Raw genomic sequence first — 22,571 nt, 5'->3', positions numbered from 1 at the left:
GTTCTGGAATCAAGATTATGTAAAGTTTTCTCTCTGTTTCTATTTGAAAGATTGTGAATAATTCCTACTGTCACTATCCTTTTCATGTTTGGAAGAATTCACTAATTACATTGCCTAAATAGGATTTTCTTTGTAAGAAAAACTTAACAAATTCAATTTCTTTCACAGATATGTATTATTTAAATTTTCTATTTATTTTTTTGTTAATTTTAAAAACTTGTGTTTTTAGGAATTTATTCATTTTATCCAAATCATCAGGCATATTTTTATTATCTTAAAGTCTTTAGGGTTTATAGTAAAGGATCATTTTTCATTCCTATCATTGATAATTTGTGTTCTCTTTCTCTATTTCTGTAGCCTAGTGTGATTATATTATGATTTGACAACAAGGAACATTTCTTTATAATGAATGTGTTATGGTTAATTTTGTGTGTCAATTTGACTCAGCCACAGGGTGCCCAGATTTTTTGTCAAACATTCTGAGTGTTTCTGTGAAAATGTTTTTGGATGAGATTTTTAAATTGATAGAGTAAGTAAATCAGATTACTCTCCATTATATGAGTGGGCGTCATCCAATCAGTTTGAAGGCCTGAAGAGAACAAAAGGCTGGGCCTCCCTCAAGGAAGAAAGAATTCTCCTGTCTAGTTTCAAAGTGGGACATTGGCTTTGCTGGTTCTATAGAAGCCTGCAGGCCCCTGGACTCAAACTGGACCATTGGCTCTGTAGATTTTAGACTTGTTAACCTCCGTAATTGCATGACCGATTCCTTATATAAACCACTTTGTATATATGTGTATATTGGCCCTGCAAATTTTAGACTTGTTAACCTCTGTAACGACATGACCAATTCTTTGTGTAAACCACTTTGTGTGCGTGTGTGTGTGTGTGTGTATAATACAGAATATAGAATATACACATTCTACCACTTTTGGTACATATTCTATTAATTCTGTTTTATATGTACATAGATATTATATATGAATTTTATATAAATAGAAAATATATGTATCTATGTTATAGATAGTTTTATATATATAAATAGCACATATACACACACAATCTATTGGTTCTGTTTCTCTGGAGAACTCTGACCAATACTAAGCAATACAGAGCATAAGACAATATTTATATTGTGTACATTTAGGTCAGATTTAATTATACTGTTCATATACATTCTATATTGTTGCATTTATTTATTTTGGCCTTTTCTATCAGCTGTCATAAAAGATGTGTTACAATTTTCATTATGATTGTGAATTTGTCTACTTTTCAGTTTGCTAATTAAATTTATATATTTTGAAGCCATGCTATGGGATATATATAGATTTATAATTTTGCTATCTTACGATTATATCAACCCCTTTATTTATAAAATGTTATTTTTTTATCTCTACTAATGGTTCTTCCCTTGAGACTGATTTCTCTAATACTAATATAACTATGTCAGTTTTCTTTTGATTAGAGTTTCTATGAAATATATTTTTCAGAAAAAAAAGAAATATCTTTTTCAGTCCTTTTACATACACTCTTTCTGTGTTTTATATTTAAGATGTGTTTCCTATAAATAGCATGTAGGTGTTTTTAATCCAATCTGATAATCTTAACTTTTTACTAGTAATATGTAATCCATTTATATTTAATATTATTGATTGTAATACTGGTCTCATAAATACCATTTTACAACTTATTTTTTAACTAATCTATTTGATATATTTTTTAATTTTTTGCCATCTCTTGGATAAAGAACTCTTTAATTCTTCCATATTTTATTCTATACTTCTTAGTTATACACTATTTTGCTATTCTTTCTATACTTTATGCTCTAGGATTTTAGGATATATCCTTGATAATGCTTGTCTAATACAGGGTATTCCTTTTATCACTTCCACATTTAATGTTTAACCTTATAAAACTTTGGTTTCATATACCACTGCCTACTTTTTGAGTAATAATTGTCTTCAAGCTTAATTCTATATATTTTAATTTTCCCAGCATGTTACTAGAATCATTTCGTATAATTGGCATTCATTTAAATTTATCCACACATTGATTCTCCTGATACTCTTGTTTTCTAGGTATCCTTGTTTCAGTTTCCTTCTGCCAAAAAAAAGTTTCTTTAATGTTCCTTTTAAAGCAGGCTTACTGGGAATGAATTCTTTCAGTTTCTATCAAAAACATGTCAGTCATACTCCTTGGTAGGTACCCAGAAGGGCTGAAAACTTATGTCCAGATAGAAACCTGCACATGGGTATTTATAGCAAGTTTATTCATAACTGCCAAAATTAGAAGTAACCAAGATATTCTTCACTAGGATAAATAAATGGAAAAATAAACTGGTATATTATAGACAATGGAATATTATTCGTTGCTACAAGGAAATGAGCTATCAAGCCATGAAAAAACAAGAAAACTTAAATGTCTATTACTAAGTGAAAGAAGCCAATCTGAAAAGGTGCATACTGTATGATTCCAACTATATGCCATTCAAAAAAAAAAAACAAAGCAAACTATGGAGACAGTAAAAAGATCAATGGTTGCCTGTGGTTGGGGATAAGTGTAGGGGGTAAATAAATAGGTGGATTTTTAGGGCAGTGAAAATATATATAATATATTGTATAATATATCTGTATAATATCATGATAATGGATACATGTCAGTATAAATTTGCCCAATCCCATAGAATGTGCAACACCAAAAGTGTTGATTTTGTGTGATTATGATGTATCAATGTAGGTGCATCAGGTATAATAAATGTACTACCCTGTTGAGGGATTTTGATAGTGGAGGAAGCTTGTACATATGTGGGGACTGAGGGTATATGGAAATCCCTTCTCTTTCCTTTCCTTCCCTTCAGTGTTGCTGTGAACTTCAATCTGCTTTTAAAAAGTTATGTCTTAAAAGCATATCTATATAATAGAGAACTGCTCACTTTCATCCAGCTATGGACTAAGCTCAGGAAGTTGCAGTTGAGGTACAGTTTTGCTAAGATTCAGTCTACTTATGATCTGTATCTGTTCCTCTGGTATGGCCTTCAATAAGCCTTTAACTGAGAATATAGTGTCTTTGTCTTTTTTAGTACTTTGTCTTTTTAGAAATTGGAATATCCCCCTCTGCTTTTCAGAGTTATGAATTAATTCTTTAAGCTTTTGCTTTGCACATCTTCAGAATATAGCAAAGTCTTGAGATGGGGATTAGCTGTGCATTGAGGTCTCTTGGGCCTCTAATTTTGTCATTCTATCCCATTTAACTTTCCAAACTGTGATTGTTTATCTGTGTCTAAGCAGCAGTTTCTCTCTTTGTGCTCATATTCTAAGCCTTTTGTTTATACCTGGAATCAGCAAATGTCCCCAGAGAAAAAGGAAACTATAGATCCTCAGTCTACCTCTGAATTTATCTCTGTTTTCCCTGGAATTTCAGTTCTCCCAAGACTTTTTGCTTTGGCGGCTCTCTGATACCTTAAAAAAAAAAATTTATAATTTGCTTGGCTTTTCTAGTTGGCATGAATACTTCATCCTGCCCTGAAGCAGCAGTCCTAATAGCCATATTACCTTTATTTTGAGTACCTCTAAGAACATACAATTAAATTTTATCTCTTTCTTATGCTACAGATTTATTTTTGTAACTGCCTTCAACACGTTTTAAAAAATTTTTGATGTGTTCAAAAGAGAACTTACCTTCTATTCTCCCATAATTATTATAACTCCATCAGATTCCTGATCATCATCATGTTGGGGATTAGTGATAGTTGCAATATTAAACAAGGAGGTCTTGCAAGTTCTCACTGAGAAGATGAACAAACACTTGATAAAAAGAACAAGCTATGGAAATGTCTGAAGGAAGAAAAGAAGAAATAGCCAGTTCAAAGACACTAACACAAATGTGCCTGATGTTTTTGTATAATGGCATAGAGTTTGATGATTGGGGCTGAGTGAGCAAGGGGAATGTAACAAAGGTTAAATTCAGATCAGGACTAATTTAAGCATTGTCTTTAACTCTTCATTTTCTCTCAATACTTCACATTCAATATATATCATGTCCTACAGGTTTTACCAATGAATTGTTGACATACATGCCTCATTTATAATTGTTACCATCACCTTTATTTATCTCTCATTGTCTATAGACATTTACAAATCAGAAACTGATCCTCCCAGTCTCTAAACTCCTCACTCCCAAAAATTTCAAATAAAACATTCTCTTCTGCCATAACCACTTCATGGTCACAGGATAAGGTTTTAAGGATTCCTAACTGGATTTTTCCATTACTATTCATGAATAGGCCAATTAAGGAGGGCAAAACGCCCATTTTCTACAACAGGTGATTGGAATGTTTGAATATGAATAACTATTCTATTTTAATGTCTACCACAGTACTGGAAGACAATGAGAATTTTGGAATCTACTTAGATCTATTCAAAAGTCAAATAGGTTTGTTGGGTATAAGACTGGGCTAGAAAATGAATAAAGTTTTCAACTTCCTGTGGTTGGGAAAAATCTAAGTAAAATAGTCATTTGGCCTCATGACTTCTTGGCAGAAATTTCACAAAAACACAGTGTTCTGCTCCTTCAGACAGCTACCTAGAGAGCAGTCTGAATTTCACATTGCTGTCAGTTCTTTTCACATATACATCATTTTGATGCATACGGCTTTCACAAAATAACCAGAGATAATTATTGTTTTCCTAATGAAAATGTGATTTCTAAGACATGTATGAATAAGAGTGTATATTGTCCATATAGCCTCCACTTCCTGATTCTTTCATTAACACAATTAAAAGCTGATTCTGTGATCTCCACATACATCCTTTGGGAAACCATCTGTTGTTTTCTGCTAAATGAAATAACATCAATATGCCTTTTCAGCCCTAGGCTTGGATTGTCTGCCTCTAATTTGGCACATTTAAGAATCTTATCAAAAAAGTGGTATCAAATACCTAATAAATAATGCAAGCTTATTTGTAGCAAAAATCACAGAAACCAAAAAATATGTTTGAAAATAACAGCATCAGAAACCTCTGATTTCTGAAGGAAATGTTAGACCATTTTAACTTTTTAAAAAATGTTGTATTTTTTGTGACAGAGACCAAACACTGCTTCTTATGGTCAGCACTGAAATTTTTCCTTTGGAGAAAAAAACAAAAGCAAAGGCGGGAAAGAAGAAAGAGATGAAGAACGATGGTGAGTAAATTTTTATACCTTGTAAGCTAGATGTTAAGTTCCAAAATATTTGTTATATAATGGGAAGAATGAAACATATTATAAAAGGAATAAAAAAAAAGGAATATTTATTAGATTAAATAAGTTAAATTTCTTCTCATGTTTTTTTTTAAATCTATGGTTGATACAAAGAAAATCTATGCAATAATAAAAATGCTTTTAAAATATCTGTTTTTCATGTGATTAAGAAAATTAACACATATTTTTACATAAATATAGCAAAAACAATGGTCACAGCTGTAATTGTAATACTATATATACACACATTATATATAGATATATATGCATAATATAGAACATAACATTCTAACATAAGCTAAATTTTAAGGGTTGCATGAAAATCATGACTAATTAATTTGTTTGCTTGTTTAGAATCTCAAAGTGTTTTTTGAATCTGAAGTAAAAGGAAATTTACTTTTTCAGGTGAACTGTAGCTTTTGTGATTTGAAAGTCTGCTCAAATATTAAATATATGTTTTTAGAAGTGCTTTAGACATTTTAGTCCTGGCTTATGAAAAGGATATTTATAAAAGCATGTTTTCTATTAAAAATATCGTAACTTAAAATTTACCCTGTCCTGAAATGCATGTAATTTTCTTTACTTTATAAAGCCCAGACCATTAATGAGGAAGGAGTTGTCATATGTATGTGTAGTTGAAGCCTAGATAAAAAAGAAAGGGCAAAGCAAGTTCTGAAGGGTTTACACTTCATAGTTCCAGAGTTGCTGATTTGGAATGAGTCAGTGGGAGAGGGATGGAAAAACTGTTCTAGGCAAGAGGGGAGGAGAAATGGTGTCATGTAAGGAAAATGCAAAGTAATTGTGAGATGAGAAGATCTTGGGAGGTGATATTTCCTACTTGCTATCTTTATTTAATGTTGAATTGAAGAAGCACTTTAGAGAATGTCTCTCAGAGCTACTCCATTTACAAATAAGTACAAATAAGCCACCTTAAAGCTTTCAACACTTAAAAGCTTTCCTGAACCCAAATCTCTCAGCAAGACAAAGACAAATCTGAAATCCAAAAAGTTCTGAAAGCTGAAATTTTATTAGTTACTCATTTGATGGCAAAAGCTGATCTGGTCTGAACCTACATGAAGCTATGCATAGTCTTTCTTATCCCACTTGATTAGACAATTCATAGGTTTGACTGTAGAAATATTTAAGTGTTGGGAGTCTCATCCTAGGCCCTGCTGGAGAATGTTGCAGGATAGAATTGGTTTATGTATTATATTAAATATACAGGTATTAACTTATAAAAATCTCAAATTAAAAAAAAAATCTCAAATTTAAAAAAAAAATCTCAAATTTTCTGAAGTCTGAAACATATTTGTTTCTAAGAGTTTCAGATAGAAGATTGTGGTTCTGTTAGTATCAGCTCTCATCCTTCTTTCTCCATTTAAGTAATACCGATTCTTTTTTATTTCTTTTTTTAAGGTAATTGCTTTAACCTTTAAATCTATGCTGTCAGTTCCCTATGACTTCTTTTGAACTTTCTTCAAATTGTTCACGTTTCTTTTAAAGTTACTGAGTCCAAATTTGGATATAAAACAGAAGTGAACATCTGACCAGTTCTTATTATATGGTTTATTGCCATTTCCTCATTTTCATCATCTAGGAGTATCTCTTGAAGGACTGTTGTGTGGTCTATTAAAAGTAGATTAAATGGACATAGTTCTTCCTCAGTACCAACTCATAAATGATCAGCATCCAGTTGGTGCTTTGCATAGAGTAGACTGTCAAGAAACGTTTGTTGAATTAATCAAAACATGACTGATTATTAAAGTTCTATTCTTGTTTATACAGTGCTGTCTTGTGCTTTTTCAAATGTAATGCTTTTGTACATATGTATCTTATTATGATTCCTCTATTTTCTTCAATTTGTGTAATTTCATTTTTTTATCCCAAAGTATGCCACTCTAAACTTGTCCCTGCTAAGTTTTATTTTTGATGATTTCTCTTTATTAAAGTTGTTTTGAGGGATCCCTGGGTGGCACAGCGGTTTGGCACCTGCCTTTGGCCCAGGGAGTGATCCTGGAGACCCGGGATCGAATCCCACATCGGGCTCCCGGTGCATGGAGCCTGCTTCTCCCTCTGCCTGTGTCTCTGCCCCTCTCTCTCTCTCTCTCTCTCTCTGTGTAACTATCATAAATAATAAAAAAAATAATAATAATAAAAAAAAGAAAATGTTAAAGTTGTTTTGAATTCTGAGCATAAGTCCAAGATGATATATATTCTTAGCTTAGGATCATCTGCAAATTTAATGTGCATTTCCAGACACTTTTTTTTTTTAATTTTCTAAAGGAATTACCAAGAACGGCATACGTTGATGCAAAGAGCAAAATTTGAGATATTTAAGAATATTTATTTTAGACTGAATCCTACTATCTTCATTCTATCAGGGAACACACTATAAAGATAGATTCTCAAAACTGACATTAGTTTCAGTTTTTAGACATGACATCAATATTTCAACTGTGTTCCATTACAGCTGAAAAATAAACCTGGCCTCTTTCTCTAAGAAGCTCACAGTCTGATGAGAAGGTAAACATGTGAATAGTTACAATACAGGATTTTAAGTCATCCCACAAGTTTGTTTTAGGAATTATATTTTGGTAAAGCTTGAGAGGAGAGTATTCCAACAGAACATGCTTGAATTCCTATGATGAGGAGGAAGGAAACATGTTTTGAGGGTATGAAATGACCAAAACAAAGGCACTAGTAACAAAATAAACTACACGGTACACAAACACAGAGACATGAGGAGTTTTTTTTTGTTTTGTTTTGTTTTTTTAAGATTTTATCCATTTATCCATGAGAGACACAGAGAGAGGGAGAGACAGGCAGAGGGAGCTCCCTGCAGGGAGCCCTTTGTGGACTCCAGCCCAGGACCCTGGGATCAGGCCCTGAGCTCAAGACAGATGCTCAACCACTAAGCCACCCAGGTGTCCTGAGGGGGAATTTTCAAGAAACTTTGAGCCAATCAGGGTGACTAGATAAGATACAGATATGGGTCAAATCAAAAAGGCCCATCTATAGCTATGGTAGGTCTTTGGGCTTTATCTGAAGACACTGAATCCCATTGCTTCAAAACCTTTGCACTTCATTTTTTTTTAAAAAAACATTTATTTATTTGAGAGAGAGAGAGAGTGCAACAGGGAGGGACAGGAGGAAAGGGAGACTTCTTCAGCAGACTCCATGCTCAACGTGGAGCCCAGCAAGGGGCTCCATCTCACTCCCTGAGATCATGACCTGAGAGGAAGCCAAGAGTCCAGTACTTACCTGACCACATCATCCAGGCTCCCCAAGAACTTTTGCATTTGAGGAAGATATTTTTGGCTGCATTGCTGAGGACAGATGAAGAGAGTTCAGGGACTGAATTTGGAGTGGAATGGTTGCAGTGCTCAGTGAGAAACACTGATGACTAAAGTGAGATGATGGGAGTGCAAAGTAGAGAAGGGACAAGGAACAGTGAAGAGGATAATTCACCGGTGAGTGAAATGTAAAGGGTTGGTGGTTTGGAATCAGTCATGGTGGGAATCCTTATTCCACAGAAATTGGCAAACACAGGAATTGGCTCCCTGGTCACTTCCCCACGTCCTTCTTAAAGATTTACTAGCACATCGCTGAAAAAATATTTGGACTAGAAACAAATTTATGTTCCACATGTCTTTGGTTTGTAAAAGCGGTCACGTATTAGTGGCACCGAGAGACCAAGCTGGCTATGTTATTTTAATTATTTGGAGTCTTTCGCAAAAGCCATCCCTTCTCTCTGTTTTGCCAGAAGAAAGAGGAAAAGAATTAGGTTTGGGGTTTATTGCATGACTGGAAAAATATGTTGAAGAGGCTCCTGCAGGTCTCTTGAGTTTCAGGCAACTCCTGAATTGCCAGACTTGTTTATACTGGCTCAGAAGGTTTATAGTTGGAGTTGCATACTGAATTTTTGAGTTTTATAATGTGGACAAACAAAAGAAGTACAATCTGAAGAAAAGAGTTAGATTTAAGAATGTTGCCTAAAATAATAGTCTCTGTAGTAGAAATTAATTAATCTTGCAATTCAACTGGATTTATTCTGAGTGTATGTATGTCACAATCTTTGGCATACTGGTCTGTAAAAAGCCACTCCTAAATGTACACATTTATATTGTGACCTGGCCCTGCCATTCTGAACAGGAATAATTAATAGTTTTTAGTTTCTGTCTCTGATGCTAAGTTAATTTATAATAGATTAGCTGATGTATTGTGTACTATAATTATATATACTATAATTAATCACAAAAATGAGAATTTAGCACTGACAGTAACTTAAGCAATATATACAGGCTTCTCTTTTTCCTTCCATTTCCCATATTAGAGATTTTTTTAATATAGATTTTATTTATTTATTCATGAGAGACACACACACACACAGAGGCAGAGACACAGGCAGAGAGAGAAGCAGGCTCCCTCCGGGAGTCCGATGAGGAACTCGACCTCAGGACGCTGGGTTCATGATCTGAGCCAAAGGCAGATGCTCAACCACTGAGTCCCCCAGGCGCCCCTTTTTTGTATGGTGTTTGTTTTCCACATTAGAGATATTTCATTTCTGCATGTTATAGCTGCCCCTCCTTCCTCTCTCTTTCTTTCCCTCCCTCTTTCGTTCATGCGTTCCTTTCTTCCTTCCCTCTTACCTTCCTCCTCCTTTTGTTTGTTTCTTTGTTAGATCTTATTAACTCTGAGTTGCTTCAGATTTTTTAGAAATAAATCAAAGTGCACAGTGAGCAGGACCCCCTCATCCTCTATCCTCCCCATTCCTGTCACTCTTACAAGTGACAGATGCAACATGTCTTCTCACTGCTGTTTCAACCACACTCTTATCTATACCAACTATGAAAATAAACTTTGACTAGCATTTTGTGTATTAAATTTTCCCTTACTTTTAGTAAAGGTAAGATATAGGAAATGATCTGGAATGTCTGCCGTGTCGTAGTCACTTCAGAGTGTTATAACAAAATCCCTGGACTGGTTGGCTTATAAACAAGAAACACTTGTTTCTCATGGTTCTGGAGGCTGAGAAGTCCAAGGTCAAGGTACTGGCACGTTCAGCGACAGGTGAACGCCTGCTTCCTGGTTCATGCAGGGCTGTTTTATTGATGTCTCACGTGGCAGGAGGGGCAAGGGAAATTCCTGGGACCTCTTTTCCAAGGGCACTAATCCCACTAAGGAGGGCTTCACCTTCCTAACCTGATCACCTCCCAAAGACTGTATATCACATTCAACTTACAAGTTTGGGGGTGAGGGGGACACAAATATTCAGTCTATAGCATCCTACTTGTGCCTGGTAAAATATACTGAGAGGTCCTTGAAGACCTATTTTCCACCAGGGCCAACCAATCAGAGTCAAGAAGCTAGTGGGATTTTAATAGTCCAGTCTCCACCCCCGCCCCTTTCATTCCACCTGGTAATTATTAGGGGTAACAGAGCCGAGATTTATCAAAAGTTAGAACAAAAACAAGTGGGATAAAGCAGAGTCCAGGGCAAGGGAGATCGGCAGGGTCAAGGCTTTGAATTTCTCCTTTTGCATGGCCACTGCTTTCCTTCTGTGAGGCAGCTCTCCAAAACAAGGAGGTGGGGGAGTTTGGTAGTTTCAGGCCATAGCTGCAGAGAAATAATAACTCTCAGGATGGAAAAGCCTCTGGGAAGGCCAGGCAATCAAGGGCAGGGTGCAAAAGAGAATGAAAGCAATTTGATTTGAAAGAGATCCTAATATGTCATCCATCCCAAAAATATATTTCACTGTTACTCAATCTAGTGATACATGCCGTTTTCCCCCACTGGTTTCATGTTTATAAACACACGAGCAACATTTTAGGAAAGAAGACTCGTGTCTTATACCCAGTCGAACAGTATTCATAAAGTGTATTTATTTTTCTATTCTTTTATTTTATAAATGACATTGTTGACATGATGTTTCTAGAACGGATGGATGTATTTCGTTGTGTAACTTAATTCTTGACTCTATTTCTTTTCTGACCTATAATTTTTCCTATTTATGCTTTTTTACACATGTATACATCCTTGTTACCCACCCTAAGTTCTTTGCTTTTGGAGAAATACGGCACATGGATAAATTATAAAAGAAAATCTTTTAAGTAGAGAAGTACCAATGGTGATATTTCATTTAAAAAAGTTTTTTTCTTTTTTTTCCTGGAACAATAGGGTACAGGTAAACAAATTAAACAATTCAAATGGAGAAATGTTAGCACTGACATTCTATCTAGGATAATAGCCACTTGAGTGCCAAGGGGTTGGTTATTTTCATCAAATAGCAATAGCATTAGTTTGCTCCCTGATTGGCTTGAGTGGGTGTGTATTCTCTCCTCTCCTCCCTTTTTCCCTTTAAAAATCTACACTCTTTTAAAATCTTGGTTGCACAAACAGATCATAGCCCATAATGTTTTGTTTGGCTTGGTTGTGACTCAGAATTATTACCTGTTGGATCGCACTCACCAAACTGTCATGTTTTCAGGGGAAATAAAGTAAAACCTCATCATATTTACTGAAATGTCAAAGCAGACATTATTTATTTTTTAAGAAGCAGATTTCCAAGCATCATATACTGTACGATATCACTTTGTTAAGGAAATAAATATCTATAAATATTCATTTCACACAATAAGATCTGGAGAGATAAGCACTCATGTATCAGCTGTGGTGATGTTTGAGCGGTAGAAGCATTTTCTCATTTATTTTCCAAAAACCTCTTTTATAATGTAGCTAATATTTACACGGACTCAGAGGTGTCAGGTGGAAACCCCTCACCACTCTCACATAGATTATATTTACTTGTAATCACTAATACGCTGGGCCTCACACTCTTATGTTATCACAGAAATAGCATTTCACTAAGATAAAAATGTTCATTAAATCACCCTGCCACTCAGCCAGGGAATGTACCAGAACAGTCCTTGGTGCCAGGATATAGTAGAAAACAAAATACACGAAGACACAGGCGAGTGGGCCAGAAACGTAGAAACATGAACTAAGGATTACACTGTACCATGGTGGGTGATGATTTTACGTATGTGCTGTCGGTTGTTTGTGTGTCTTCACAGTAGACAGTAAGGTTTACATCCTCGGTCTTCCCAGTGCTCACGGTTAATGTCTGATGTGGCAGGCAATCAATTAAGGAGTTGAATAAATTGATCAAATATATGCATAGTAGAACTAGGAAGGAAACAAATAGGGTGATGACACAGAGAAAAATGGGAGGTCAACTTTAGCTTGGGTGTTCCCGTTAACCCTCACCAGAGAGTTTATATATTAACCGAGACCTGACGGAAGAGAGAAGAAAGCAAAACAAATAAGTCAAAGGATATTGACATAATTTTTTTTCTTCTTATTTTGTTTTGACCTTATTTCTTGTTCTTACATTTTGGAAAGTAAGATTTGAGTACTCTGTAGTCCAGGTAGATGTACTTCAGGAAAATGTCTTCCTCCCATCCCCTCACATACACCCTCAGAAAGCATATCGATAGATTGAGAGAAAAATCGATCATCTTTGAGGTTACTATGTAAGAGGGACATACTTTACAGACTTTTCTCCTCCTGCTTCTGAAGTAATTTCTAGAAGAAAACTTATTTATTCATGATCTTTGAGTCACTGAAGACTATAGATAATGTTTTGGTTTGGTCTCAGCAAATGTAAGTGAACTAGAGATCAATGACATTTTTACCTTTTTTTAAAAAATATTTTGTTGATAATCAGATAAACTATTATCAAGAAATGAGGTAGCAAATTTAACACTTTAAAACCAAAAAAATAAAAAATAAAAAATAAATAAAACCTTTAAAACCATCGTGTGTGTGAGAGAGAGAGAGAGGAATAGAGGGATGGAGGGAGGGAGTGAGGAAATTAGAAAGGAAGGGAGAAAAAATGAAGAGGGAAGATGCTAATCCTGATGACTGTGTCAAAGGAGTAGATCCTGTGCTGGTCTGGTTTGTCTTGTTCATTTCATCCCATGTTATTGTAAGTCCCCTGAAAGCAGGGGCCATAAGTGAGTGAAGCAGCCTTATGCCTCCACGCTCCATTGTGCAGCCTGTGCTTCGAGCAAGTCCAGTTAACTGTTCACATTTGTAATCTCTCTAGATGAGTATATTTATAAAGAAAATTTTCTGGGTAATAGTAGTAAATTATCTTGAGAAAGGGCAGCCCTTTCTAACTTACAGGAAGGAATCGTTTGGACTAGGAGCAGACCAGACACAATGGATGATGGATAATGGGGAGGAAAGTATCCTCTCTTTGGGGGGAGGGCAGTTGCTACTCAATGGCAGTCCATTGTTTTAGTGCCATTCTATGTCATTATATCAAATGTCATTCTATGATTGAAGAACATTTTTTTTTTCCAGAAGAAGTTAGAAATATAGCATTTTATGCAAAATCTAATTTTTAAATACTCAAACATATAACGTAATCATGCCCACAGGCCGGATGTTGCCCATGAGCTACTATGGCAGACCTCTGCCCTTGACCCTCACAAATTCTGGGTTGGACGGGTGCTTTTTGCTTCAGGCATCTGTTTGTGAACCCTCATAATTCGACACTTTCTTTTGAGAAACTTTTGTCTAAGTTCCCTGTTAAGGTTGTTTTCTCTGTAGAGTTAATGTCTTATTCATCCACTTCCCTTCTCATTTCACATTTGAAAGCCCTTTTGGAGTGGACTAATCTCTCTCTACTTACCCAGCATGACATCACTTCCTGCGGTCCTCATAAAACAGCTCTTTGTCCCCTGAGCACTAGCTGTGCAAGTTACAGCTGAACAACTACAGGCACAATATTGAACACAATTCACTAAAATGGCATGAGCTAGGAAATAGCTGTAAAGCATTTTTTTAATGTAATTTGTTTTACTTTACAATGTGGCAGTTAAAAAAAAAAAAAGTGTTTTTGCCAAACCAGCAAAGATTGTATAGGTTGTGACATTTTATCAATGATCAGCTGCACTGAGGAGTGGGAATAGAAGTGTTCATACCTTTTCTTTTAATGTAAAAATCTAAATAAAGATGCAAAATGACCTTGTCATTCCACTCAGTGCTATCAAAATCACATGATAGACAGAAAGTAGGCAACTCCAGGTTGGTTATTTGGAATTCCTTACATGCTTCATGACGTTTCCATTATATGTTTTTTTATTACTTATAGTACTGAATGTTAGCCTTAAACATACTATTTCTTATAATCAGTTTAGTGGAAAGGTAGCACTACAATTACAGTTTTTCATCTTATGCACAGAATACAAAAGTTGACATTCTGATGATTCTTCAGTTATTCAGTTATACTAGAATGCAGCTAGATTGAAACAGAAGTTAACCAGAATGAATACTTTTAAACAAAATTTGAAGAACCTACCCCTGGTAGTAAAAAATATAGTAGTGATCAGATAGTCCCTTCTTTCTTATAAATAAATGATATTTTAAATTATTGGTCTTCTAGGGTTTTTAAAATAATTTTAAAATAATATAATTCTAAATATCTGAAATTGTGATTTAAAAGTTTTTTTTTTCAGATTCAGGAATTTTGAATGTTGCATTAGTATTATTGTTGTCAACATTTGTCACTAATGACCCAATTTGTAGGGGAGAGGGTTGGAGGGGAGAGGGTTCCAGTCAAACAACACTATTGTCTGAAGATGTAGATTTTTTAAAGATAATTAAAAAAAAAAAAAAAACAAGTTTTGACAAAAGAAAGTCTTCTCAGATTTTTAAAAAAATACTCAGTAGACCAAGTATGACCATGATTGCTATCTTAGAGACTACTCATGATGTAAGTTTGAAAAACATTTTATAGAGGATCAAATAATCACTAGAACTCACAAGAATTTGAATAAAACATTCCTAATATTACTTACACAATGTGTGTTGGAAAGTGAGTTTATATCTCTTCAGAAATGTTTTACATATATGTAAATGTGATCATGTAAGTTTGTGTATGGTCTCAGAAAACAATGTCCTACAATACCTATTCTTTTGAACCTAGCTTTTTATCTGATAGTATTACTAAGACATTTTTTCATACCATTTTATGGATCTACATTTCTCTGTTAAATTCTGCATTATGCTCCATAATTTATTTAACCAATTCTCAACATTTTGGTTGTTTTAAGTTTTTGTTATTATGTGCAATGTTTCAGTATACATCTATGTATACATATATTTTTCTGTTCTTGTGTAAGTATAATAGTAAAATTTCTAAATAGCTCATTGTACTAAAATAATATTAACTTTAGGGGCACCTGGGTGGCTCAGCAGCTGAACGTCTGTCTTTGGCTCAGGGCGTGATCCCCGGGGTCTGGGATCAAGTCCCATTTCAGGCTCCCTGCAAGGGACCTTCTTCTCTCTCTGTCTGTGTCTGCCTCTCTCTGTGATCTTTCATGAATAAGTAAATAAAATATTTTTAAAAAAAGAATATTAACTTTAATAAACAAAGCCAAATTCCTCTTCAGTTTGTACTCCATTCCTGTGTATGAAAGTGCCTGCTTCATCATATTTTGTCCAATTATTTAATATTTGCAAACTTTTTTGCTTATCTTAGTTATAAGCAAACATCTTTTTATCTTTTATTAATTTTTGAATTATCACTTGCTCACTCTTCTGTTGAGTCTATTTTTTTCTTCTTGATTTCACTCAGAATTGAATTGACGAATATTTACTTATAGCATATACTGTTCCAGGCTCAATTAGAAGCGTAGCATTCAACAAAAACAGATGATACCTTTTCTTTAAGGTATTCAACTCCTGGCTAACTTGTGTAATGATTTCCTTTGGAAAGTGATAGCATATGCAGGAGAAGACATCCATCTTTACTTTTATTTGAAATGTGTATTTCAGTTTGGTTTTTACTGAGAAGAGACAATTTCTCTTCAAGAGAATAAGAGATGACCTTTAAAATATGATGACAGAAGGACTATGTGTACTCGATGAAATTTCCATAATTTAATATTCAGAGATTAATTCAAGGAAGAATTTCTAAGTCTTTAAACCTTCTAGTTTGCCTTTGAGAGCCCAAGGGTGGATTATTGGGAAGTATATCCCAAGCAAAATAGTAAGAGGAGATTTTTATTTATTAACCTTTACAGAATCTGATAAATTGCCCAAGCTCTTCTCTGTTCCTTTTTCTGTTCAACTTTGTCTTATCCTTTAAAATACCAGCTCAAATCTCTTGTCTTCTAACTTCTCCAGGCCTTTGGCATTTACTTCCCCTCTGGATACCTACAGTCTGCACCAAATATCTTAACTTTTAATTCCATTGATTCTGTTTATGACTTTAATCTTCTCACCTGAATTAGATCAAAAGTTCTTGTAGTTCAAAATCATAATGCGTAGTTATTTTCTTGTTCCACATTGCTTAACGTGGTGATGAGTACATGGTTGGTAAATATGTGTTGCTTACTTTTAAACTTTTTATTGTAAAAAATTTCAAAGTAATATGAGGAAGCCATCAATTAATCCATTGCCAGTTGCAATTATCAACTCATTTCCAATTTTATTACATTGTTGTCTCTACATATTTTCCATCTTGGATCATTTTGAAGTTACTGTATAACAACTTATTGTTTATTTTTAAATATTTCATTGTATATCTCTAAATATAAGAATACTTTTAAAAACATAGATGACTATAAGATTATTATACCTAAAAATAAATATAATTACATAACAATATACAACATTTAATCAGTGTTAAAAATTTCCACGAGTGTCTCATTTTATTTTACCGTTTTCTAAAATCGGTATAGAAGATTCATTGATACAAGTTTCTTAAGTCTTTAATAATCTCTAGGTTATTTTCTTCCCATCTCTTTTCTTCTACTTCTTGATATATTTCTTAAAGAAAGTGAATGGTTTGTCCTAGAACCGCCAACATTTGGATTTTGTTAATTATACTCTCATGGTGTCATTTAACAAATTTTTCTTTATATATCCCAAAATATCATAGTTAGATTTAGAACATTAATAAGACTGCCCCCTCCTCCTTTTACCAGAATAATTCAAAGGTGAAAGATATGTTCTTCAACCTGGAGATATAAAATAACTAATTGACAGGGTTGTTTTTTTTTTTTTTTTTTAAGATTTTATGTATTTATTTGACAGAGAGAGAGAGAGCACACAAGCAGGGGGACAGGAGAGGGAAAAGCAAGGTCTTCCTTGAGCAAGGAGCCCAGGACACCAGGATCATGACCTGAGCGAAAGGCAGACATTTAACGTTTAACCCAGGCACCTCTGGCTGACCATTTTTGTGATTTTAGCAGCCTTTGGTATTCATTGTGTAAATCCATTCATTCACTAGAGTAGTAACAATCTATATCTATCATTTATCAGTTGAAAACCATATATAAAAGAAATTTCCTGACAACAACCTGCCCTTAACAAGGTTCCTGACTTCGATTGGATGAGATTGTGTGAAAATTATTCTTTAAATGGAATAATTAGCTAGCAATTAGGTGAGGCTAAAGGTGAAGGAAACCAATCAGAAACTAAATGGGGAGACCAGGGAAAGAGATAGTCAAGGAAAGCAAGTTAAAACCACAGTCATGCCCTGGTGTTCAGGAAGACTACGTGTGGGGCCCACATTACACTGCATCAAGAGTGATGTCAGAGGAACGCCTGGGTGTTCAGTGGTTGATCTTCTGCTTTTGGTCAGGTCACGATCCCAGGACGCTGGGATCAAGTCCCACATCGGCCTCCCTGAAAGAAGTCTGGTCCTCCCTATGTCTGTGTGTGTGTGTCTCTCTCTCTATGTCTCTCATGAATAAATAAATAAAATCTTAAAAAAAAAAAAAGAGTGATGGCAGAGACTGAATACTCTGGAGAAAAAAAACTTCATCAAAGTAGTGCAGTCAAGTCACTAAAAAACAACCAAACAATATCAACGAACATGGAAGATGGGCATCAGTATTCAGAGTGGCTTTAATACATTATCAAAGATTTCCTGCTTTTGGCAGAAGATTATGAGATGTGAAAAGAAAAAGGACAGTGTGACTCATACTCAAAAACAAAATCAGGTAATAGAAACTACCTATGAAGAGGTCTAAATATTGTACCTATCAGACAAAGACTTTAAAGAAGCTATAGAAATATGTTTAAAACTAAAGGAAACAATGTTTGATTATAGATAGATATAATGACAATGTCATGTCAAATGGTAAAAATTATTTTAAAAAGAACCATATGAAAATTCTAGATTTGGAAAACACAATAACTGAAATAAAAAGATCACTAGAGGGTTCAAGAGAAGATTTGAGTTTAGAGAAGAAAATCTGTGAACTTGAGGATAGATAAATAAAGATTATGCAATCTAAAGAATAGAGAGGAAAAATAAAGAGAACCTCAATGGTTGCCTTAAAATATGTATAGTGGAAATACCAGAAGAGGGGATCCCTGGGTGGCACAGTGGTTTAGTGCCTGCCTTTGGCCCGGGGTGTGATCCTGGAGACCTAGGATGGAGTCCCGTGTCAGGGCCCCCTGCAAGGAGCCTCCTTCTCCTTCTGCCTGTCTCTCTCTCTCTCTCTCTCTCTGTGTGTGTCTCCCATGAATAAATAAATAAAATCTAAATAAATAAATAAATAAATAAATAAATAAATAAATAAAACTGCAAGAGAAAGTGTCTTATCATATCCAAGGAAACACCAATAAGGTTAACAGCTGACTTCTTTCCAAAACTATGTGTTGAGTTGAGAGGAAGATGGCAGAGTAGAAGGACTCTAAGCTCACCTCATCCCATGGATACAACCAGATAACACCCACGTCAGTGTAAATAACCCAGAAAATGACCCAAAGACCCAAAGAACATATTCTCTAAGCTAAATGTATAGAAGAGGGAACATTGAGGAGGGTAGGAAGTGTGGAAAACTGGCCAGAACCTAAATGGACCCATCAGACTGTCCACCAGAGGGAGGGAGGTTGTAGACATAGGGAGGGGAGAGCAACAGACTCTCACACTAGGGAGCTTGCACAGGGAAAACAAATCCCTATAATATACGGCTTTGCAAACCAGAGAGGCATAATTTTGTGAGTTCTTAGGATTAGCAGGGCTTAACCTGGAACTCTAAAACTCAGGTGGCTCAGCTCTGGGAGAGCCAGAAGAGTGAAAGGAAACTGAGTCCCCACCCTTGGAGATAGAACACAACAGACAGCCCTTGGAGATACAGCATAGAAGCAGCAATTTGAAAAATGACTAGGGTGTGCAGGAGGGGGATTTGTTCAATAATTTCAGAGTGTGTCCTGGAAAGGCAGAGATTTGGAGACTTCTCTAGGAACAAAGAACTGGCAGATGCTCTTTCCTTCCCCTTCCCCTGCTCCTCCCTCCCCACCCTAGATACATGGGCACCTGCAGGAACCAGTACAGGGTCTACCCAATTTGCTAACAAAGCAGTCACCTAGGTTCTCCTAGAGACACACCCCTCCATCTAGGCCTCTATCCCAGGTCCCTTCCCAGAGGAGACCTGTGCAAACCTTGCCAACAACCCATGCCCTGCCCCCATGTTCTCCTGCAGATCCGTTCCTTGCAGAATGCCCTTAGCCAGAGCCCATCCAAAGCAGTGCCATAGCCTGGCAGGCTGCAAGCAGCCCTGACAGGAACCAGACCACTCCAGAGTGACTCCTACCCTGGGGAAAGGGTAACCACACATACTAGTCTGACTAAAGCCCCAACTGTGAGTTGGGGGCAGATATCTGGTCTGACTGCAGGCCCCACCCACTGATGGAGCTTCTTGGGAGACAACACAGGGAAAGCACCTACCATTTCGGTGCTACCACATCTCTAGCAAGTGCATGGTTTGACTCAACTCAAGCCTGAGGCGGCCCCAGACTAACCCACTAATGAAACAAGGACCAGACCCCAGGCCCATGAAAGAGCAGCACAAATCACAGCAAGACAGCTAAATGAAACAGAAATCAGTAATTTTCCTGAGAGAATTTAAAGTAATGGTCATAAGATACTGGACTTGAGAAGAGATTAGAGGACCTCATTGAGATGTTTAATAAAGAGATAGAAAATATAAAAAAGAACTAATCAAAGATGAAGAAACTCAATAACTGAAATTAAAATACACTAGATGGAATAAATAGACTAGAGGAAGCAGAAGAATTGATCAGTGACTGGAGGGAGGACAGAGTAATGAAAGTCAATCAAGCTGAACAAGAGAGAGGAAAAAGCAATAATAAATGAAAATGGACTTAAAGAACTCAGTAAAACCATCAAGCATAATAACATTTGCATTATAAGGATCCCATAAAGAGAAGAGAGAGGAAAGGGGGCAGAAAATTTATTTGAAGAAAAAAATAACTGAAAACTTCTCAGATCTGGGAAAGGAAACAGAAATTCAGATTTGGAGGCACAGAGAACCCCCAACAAAATCAACCTGAGGCTCATACCCAAAAGACAAAGTAATTAAAATGGCAAAAAGTAGTAATAAAGAGAGACTTTTCAAAGCATCAAGAGAAAAGAAAATGATTGCATATAAGGGAAACCCCAAAAAGCTATCAGATAATTTTTCAGCAGAAACTTTGCAAGTCAGAAGAGAATGGCATGACATATTTAAAGCACTGGAAGAAAAAAACCTTCAGCCAAGAATACTCTATCCAGCAAAACTATAATTCAGAATAGGAAAGCTAAAGGGTTTCCAACAAAAAAAGTTGAAGAAATTCATGACCAGTAAACTGGTACTACAAGAAATGCAAAAGAAAACTGAGTAGAAAGGAAAGATCATAAGCAAGAGTAAGAAAAATAGGAAGCAGAAAAGCAGTGAAATTAAGTATATCTATAAAGATAAGTCAAGGGATTCACAAAACAAAAGGATGAAAATTACGACATCATATATCTAAAACATGGAAAGGAGAGAGGCAAGGAATGGGTTCAAACTTAAGCAACCATCAACTTAATATAGACTGCCATATGCGTAAGACCTAATGAGAACGACAAATCAAAAACCAGTAATAGAGATGCAAAAAATAAAGAAAAGGGAATCCAAGAGACTTCTGACAATGATTGTTGGAATAATATTTTTAATAATCCATGAAGATTGGCACAGCATGTGTGTATTAATGGAAGTAGTAAGACTGTCTTCCTTTAATTAACTGGAACAGTTCTAATGATGTTATGGAGGGATACCTGACCTGGTTATAAATGTATAAATTTTTTTCTGCAAAATGTCCAGGTTGTTTGGATAGTAACCAATATTAATTGGTTTAGACACAAGGTTTTCCCTCAGGCTTTGGCTCTTCTAGTATAAAATTTCCCCCCACAGTGTCCCTCTTTGTCATTCTTCTTGTTTCCTTGGAAGTATTGCTATAAAGACACATGCATATGAGCAGATGCATATTTCTATCAGTATTTAATTGTGGTATAGTAGAATGTATAGGCCTTGAAATCATGAAAAGCCAAATTCAAATTTTGGCTTTATTGTTTGTTAACTGAATGACTTGGGCAAATCTTTTGAGTTGTCTGAATGTCAGTTTCTTCATAGGCCAATTACCCAGGTAATTTCTTCAACTACAAATTGATGGTTATAACATCTATGTCGACAAGTTAATGCCTTCTAATTTCCTAACACAGTGCTAGACATAGAGGAATAATGCAGAGTTGTTATCTACATTATTGTTGAGTCATTATGTGTCATAATCACATTATTGTTGAGTCATTATGTGTCGTAATCTGAAATTAAGTGACTAGCTTCCCTGGAAGGATATAGGGGTGGTAGTTGCTATGTGTATGTCTCCTTCAGGAAGTCGTTTGGTAGAGAGAAAACCAGGTTTCTTCCTTCTAATTTGTCACAGACTTCCAATGTTAGTCACTGGTTCATCCTCACACCTCAAATCAGCACTTCCCACAGCTGATCTCTCATCCTGGAAACATTTCTGCACATACCTTCTAGGAGGCTGGTCTAATTATATGTCTAGGTGATCCTTCTCAGCGTCCTTGTTTGCAATGCTCCAAGGCTTAGATTTTTTTTTTTTAATCTGACTTATTTATTCATGAGAGACACAGAAAGAGAGAGAGAGAGAGAAGCAGAGACACAGGAAGAGGGAGAAGCAGGCTCCATGCAGGGAGCCCCATGTGAGACTCAATCCAGGGTCTCCAGGATCACACCCTGGGCTGAGGGCGGCGCTAAACAGCTGAGCCCCCTGGGCAGCCCTACAAGGCTTAGATCTTGACTTCCCTTCTTCCTAACACTCATTCCTTTATGATCCTTTCATCTTTCGCAGCTTTAAGTACCATGTTAATGCTGATCACTTCCCATCTTAAGGCTTAGCCCAGAACTCACTCCCGAGTCTCACCCACAAATATCCAGCTGCTTACTTATCTCTGTACTTTCATTCAT

This window comes from Canis lupus, chromosome 22, assembly GCF_048164855.1.
Source record: "Canis lupus baileyi chromosome 22, mCanLup2.hap1, whole genome shotgun sequence".
NCBI classification, from domain to species: Eukaryota; Metazoa; Chordata; class Mammalia; order Carnivora; family Canidae; genus Canis; species Canis lupus.
Note: the sequence above shows the minus strand (reverse complement) of the source record.